The sequence below is a fragment of the Prionailurus viverrinus genome, chromosome F1 (genome assembly GCF_022837055.1).
Source record: "Prionailurus viverrinus isolate Anna chromosome F1, UM_Priviv_1.0, whole genome shotgun sequence".
NCBI lineage: Eukaryota > Metazoa > Chordata > Mammalia > Carnivora > Felidae > Prionailurus > Prionailurus viverrinus.
Genome location: NC_062577.1, coordinates 28,706,309 through 28,712,747, shown reverse-complemented (window position 1 = coordinate 28,712,747; position 6,439 = coordinate 28,706,309).

Here is a 6,439-nt window from a genome sequence, read left to right as displayed (position 1 = left end):
CATTAGGGGAAATGCCCCATGAAAGTCATTTATTTAAAAAAAATTTTTAAGTTTATTTATCCTGAGAGATACAGAGATAGCATGAGTGGGGAAGGGGCAGAGAGAGAGGGAGAGACAGAGAATCCTAAGCAGGCTCCACACTGCTAACACAGAGCCCGTCACGGGGCTCCAATTCACGAAATCGTGAGATCATGTCCTGAACTGAAACCAAGAGTCGGACGCATACCAACTGAGCCACCCAGGCACCCCGAAAGCCATTTATTTTAACAAATACTTTTCCATTGTTCCATTTCTTCCCGGAGGAGCACCTTTCATTTTGGAATTTTTTAAATAGCTATCATTTCTGTAGCTTTCCGAGGTTTGGGTAATGATTTCCTTTTTCTCTCAGTTGAAATGGATTCTGCTTCACAGGAATCATCAGAGTTGACTTCAACTTTTTGTCTTCTGAGGGCTGCTTCAGAGTCCCTTGTTCGGGACTGAGGGAAAGTCTGTGATTGTCACAATGCTGTGAAGTTTCTAGAAATATGTACTGAAATCAGTTGGCACAATTGTGTTTATTTAAAAAAAATAAATTTCCCAGGGGCAGTCCCCAAATTCTGTATAAGGCGACCTTTTGCCTCGCTGTATAAATGGTTAGAACCGTAGAAATACTTAGAACTAGACAGATGTTTTCGGAGGTAGATCTGTCCTTACAGGAAAAGCTGGGCTGTAAGAAAAGGGCACTGAAGGAAGTGACTTTTGTTCTAATGCCAAATCCCTGGGAGACTGGTGTTTGCAAAGTTTACAAACTTTTGACTTTTTACATGATTTCTCTAACTCTTACATTTCATACACCAAGAGCAAAATAGAAATTGACCCTGGCTTACTACATGGTGAGTCTGCCAGGCTGGCCATGCAATGGGCTAGTTAGTCAGGAGACTGGAGCAGAGAGCAAGTAAGGTCGAGGTCATGGTTGAAACTCCTACAGAAGCCTATTGGCTGGGTACATCCTGGCCTCCACTCTCTGGCTCCGGTCCTAAGGGGGTAGTAAGGGGTAACAATGACTCAACAGAGCCCAGTCTCACTCCCTTAAATTGCCTTGCATGTCCTCAATGGTGGGTCAGTAATAGGAACTTCAGACATAAGGAGACCTTGATTAAGAAACCATTGGGTGGGGCGCCTGGGTGGCTCCGTTGGTTGAGCGGCCGACTTCGGCTCAGGTCACGATCTTGCGGTCCGTGAGTTCAAGCCCCGAGTCGGGCTCTGTGCTGACAGCTCAGAGCCTGGAGCCTGTTTCTGATTCTGTGTCTCCCTCTCTCTGACCCTCCCCCATTCATGCTCTGTCTCTCTCTGTCTCAAAAATAAATAAACGTTAAAAAAAAAAATTAAAAAAAAAAAAAAGAAACCATTGGGAAGAAACGACCATTTTCTATCTCAGCTCTGATTTTTTTTCAGGCTTCTGTAGTGACATGGGGTGGCGTTAATTGTTGCACCTTTTCTACTAAACAGAAAATACTTTGATGCTCCAGACAGGAATACCTGCCTAACGTCTTTAATTTGCCCCCAAAAAGTTGAGGGTCCATAGGGTTGGGCCATGCTTCCATTCCCCATTTTCTCTTTCTCTGCCCTTTGCTCCACCAATGGCCTCTCCTTCCCTGGGAGCCCCCCTGAAGACCCTTCTCTCTATCAAAGCAGGAAAGGCTCTTACAATGGTTGTTTGTATTCACAGGTTGACAGATTGCCCTTCATGGCAATGATTTCTGTAACCATGACTTCAACTAGACATTGCATTTCAAAGTATTTCCTGAGAGGCCGTGGATAGAGAGTGGTGGTTAAAAGTGGGTAGTCTGAAACCAGATCACTGCCAGGCTGAGATCTGGTGCTGACACTTACCAGCTATGTGACGTGAGATAAGTACTTCACCTTGCCAAGCCTCGGTTCCCCTCTCTGTAAAGAAAAATCCGGAATGCAGTGTTGCTGTAAGGACTCAAGGAGAAAACATGCTTTAGCTCGGAATTCCCTGGCACGTGATAAATATTAGCTATGATGATTTATTGGCTAATTGACACACAAATGGCTTTATTCTACTGAAGTCTTTAGTATAACAGTGAGCAAGTAGTGAGAATCTTCTCAGTTTTTTTACAATGAGAAGCTTCGAACGTGTAGAAAAGTTGAAAGAATAGTGCAATTGACACGCAAACCCTTCTCCTTAATTCTACAATTATTTATTCCACAATTGTTTACATTTTGCTGTCCATATATATTTTTCTTAACCATTTCATAGTAAGGGGTACACAGGACCTCTAAATACTTCAACACATATCTCTTGAAAAAATAAGGATATTAATGAATAAGGGTATTCACAATCATCTTTATCACACTTAGGAAAATTAATGATAATCACCTTAATCACCTCATTCCAGTCCATGTACCATTTTCCAAAATGTTATATGTCCTCTAGTAGATTTTTTTTTCCAAACAAGATCCAATCAAAATTCTTTTGAGTTTGGTCAAAATGTCTCTTTGTTCTCTTTTGATCTAGAGCAGTAGGTGTGTGGAAACTTAAAAACCACATCGTTACTGAAATCAGCTACATGAAAGGGTTGGCTGCCAGATAGGAACATCCACAGCTTCCACCAAACCCCCCTGGCCCTGGCACTTTGCATACTGACACAGGCTCTGTGATATGACCGCATTGTTGGTTTGTCGAACAATAACTTGAGGTTAGGGACTTTTAATATTTCCTTCATATTCCCATCACCTGCACTGTACCCGACACAACAGGTGGTCAATAAAAGTGGATGGAGGGAAAAGAGGCAGAGAGGGAAGCAGGGAAAAAGAGGGTAGGAAGAAGGCTGGCCCAGGGAGGCATCTGCATCCATGCCTGGTAGGTGCCCAGGGGAGGACAATCTGATCTCCCGGAAGCACCCATTCTCCTTCGATTTGGGGAGGACAATCCTCTGCTGTGGCATGTGCCTTCCTCCCTCTTGTGCTCCTTTTCCACATCTCCCACCTTCCTCACCTGAACACTAGGTGGGCTCATGTCAGACTTCCTGCTAACTCTAGTTTAATCTCTCCCTCTATTTCCAGGGACTAGATTAGCACTCGACAGTGTTTAAAAAGTAATCTATTTATCTTTTATCTTAATGTATCTTCTCCTACAACCACACTCACTTTTTCCAATACTCCCCTCCCACATGATTTCCACCTTCAGTAATGAAATTCCTGACCACAAAGTGAATCATGGGGAATACACACTCTTTGTTCAGAGAGATTTCATGGTGTTAATAAGGAGGCATGCTCTGATGAAACGAGAGGACCCAGATGGATTAGTTCCCAAAGCCAAGAGGAGTTGTCCTCCAAACAGAACCAACAAAGTTTAGCTTAGGCTTCACGGTCAAACTATTACTTCTAGTTGGTGGAGAGAGAACAGTGACCGAAATGCCTGGAATAAACCAAAGTTTGTAGAGCAAGCTTTCTCCAGACCTCATATCTAATCCATCTCTAAAATTCCAAGGTAGACACAGGCAGAGAAGATATAGATAATGAATTCAAGAAACTCAAGATTATCTGCATGGCGTACTGACTAATCTTCATTCCAGGCTGATGTTGTTGATATGCTTCTCTGTCACCTCTCTTTGCTGAGCAGTTGGCTTCTATTCAAAGTACACAAAGCCATTTAATTATTAATCTGAGCAAAACAGTATTAGGAAAGTTAATCTGTTGAGTGTGTCTGTATGTGTACACTTGCGGATACTTTCTTGATTATCTGACTTTTTTGTTTTGCTGTTTACCTCTCTGGGCCCCTTCTTCTCTCCATTTGTGGAGAGATCAATAAGGTTGTTATGACCAACAAGGAACTCCTAAGAATTTGTTGGTCCTTCTTCCCCTCTCCTTGGATGTGTGTGGAAATTTTTGTCAGCTGTGGGGGATTCATGTACACAAGAAGTGACTGACCTTGACCTTTGAATGGACTCTGTGTCTGTGACCAGGAAAAAGTGCAGTGTTTGTGTTTGATGATGGTTTTATGCCCTGATGTCAGTAGAGAGTACTTTATAGGGCTTGCTGATGGCCAAGGGCTCTGGGAAACATAATGATTATTTAGCCAACTATTTTAATGAGTCTCTATAAACTCACTCCATTTTTATGTTAATAACAGGGAGGGAAACATTGGAAGATTAAATATAGAGGAGGATGGGTTTTAGCTTCATTGCTCAGGGCTATTGGGAATTCTATAGATTTAAGTCCATCCTATTCTCATTATTTTTTTCTTCCCATACCTCTCATCCTGTCTTATTCTTCCTTCCTTTCTTCCTTTCTTCATCTTTCTTGCTTCCTATCTTTCCCTTCCTTCCTTCTTCTTTCTTTCTACAACATTTATTGCATTCTTACTATGATTAAACACAGTGCTAAATACTGGGGATACAGAGATGAATTACACATGGCCCTAGCCCTCCTGGAACTTGGTTTACTGGGGGAGGCAGACAGAGACACAAGTCATTCCAGTGTAATGGGTAATAATAGGGGTAAATTTAGTGGAGGGGCCCTTGGCTTGGGAAGGAAGGCAGGAAACTTCCTGAAAGAGATAATTGGGTGATTGAGTAGGAGAGGAGCAGGGCCCAAGGCCAAGCCATTCATATGCTTTAAGAGCATTGGACAAAGGAATTGGGATGAAAGAATTTGGGGATGTGGGTCTTTCATGGATGGATGACAACCGATTTTGATGTCATGGGGTATGGTTACGGTAGGGTAGAAATGATACCTTCTTCTACTCTGGTAACATACAGGTGACCCATCCATGAAGTACTGGGTATGTTCCAAGGGGCCTGCTCAGATGGCTGACCCCAGGGAATCCTGGCAGAAATGAAAGCTAACATGAAGGAGAGATGACCCTTGAAGGCCAGTGCATGATATGTGCTCAGGGGTGAAGTGTCATATAAGGGGAAGCAGGCAGGTAGGGGTCAAGAGGTATGGATGAAGATCAGTGCTCACCAGGGTGGAACAGTGGGAGTCAGAGAGGTGGAGGAGATCTCCTGACCTCCTGACAAACAAGTCCTACCTTGTGCTACAAATTTTACCAGGAGCTCAGGATTCAGGAGGAGTTCTTCCAGCCAGTAGTCAGATAAGTGGCCACATTTGTTCTTAGGGTGTCCAAGGGCAGAGCCCTATCTGGGCTGTTCCATGAGATACAGGAAGCAGGAGACCTTTTATAAACTCAAGAAGGTAATAAGGCATCTACTGAGGAAATTTAATTCCTGTTTCTTGGTAGAAAGAGTGTATATGAGCCAGAAAGACTTAAATATCATGTCCAATAATAGCAACTGCAGTGATAGTAATAGCCATCGTATATTTCATGTCTACTCTGTAGCAGGGCACTTCATATATTATTTATTTTAACCATCACATGACTTAAAATGATATGTGATGATAGAAGTTCTTACAATTGCCTCCATTTTATAGATGGGGAAATCAGAGTTTGGAGAGGTCATAGGTAGCAAGCCCTAAAGTCTCATTTGAACCCATATCATTCTAACTCTAGAGCCCCTGATCCAAACTGCTTTCCTTACTGTGAATAAATAGTGCAGCTCATCTTTGACCTGAAATGGTGGAGTGCAGACACCCTAGGGACTGATGAACTACATTTCTACTGCACTACTAGTTGTTATGAAGATGCATAACTTTTAATTTTTTCTCTAGTATAGTCTTAGTATACTTAAAAAAATATTAGTATTAGCCAAGAACATATCATTTCAGGGGGAAAAAATACAGATTTGAAAACAGCCTCTCTGAAGTCTATTACATTGGTAGTTGTTATGGACTGAACATCTGTGTCCTCCACCAAATTCATACTTTGAAGTCCTTATCCCCAATGTGATGGTATTTGGAGATGGGGCCTTAGGGAGGTCACTAGGTTTAGATGTTGCCACGATGGTAGGGTCCCATGATGGGATTAATGCCTTTATAAGAAGAAGAAAGAGACACCAAAGCTCTTTCTTGATGTATACACGCTGATGAGTGGCCACGTAAGGACATAATGAAAAAGTGGCTATCTATAAGACAGGAAGAATGACGTCACCAAGAACTGAATGTGCCAGCACCTTGATCTTGGACTTCCCAGCCTCTAGAACTGTGAGAAGACAGATGTCTGTTGTGTAAGCCTCCCAGGCTATAGTATTTTGTTATAGCAGCCCAAATGGATCAAATCAATAGTTGATATCAGCATCTGGGTGGACACGTTCCTCCACATGTGTGTGTCCGTGCAGTAAATCCTCTTTGAGGGTTGCTTACCTTATCTTGAGACCCCTCACTCTCCACCTGAGATTTGGGTGTTCTTTTTCTTATTTATATTTATGAATAATTTATGCATAATGACTTTTACAAATCCCTCTAGGGAAAATCTATGAGTTGCCTTTGGATTCTTCAACAGGTGCGATGTTGGGTGCTACCACCATCTGTAGCC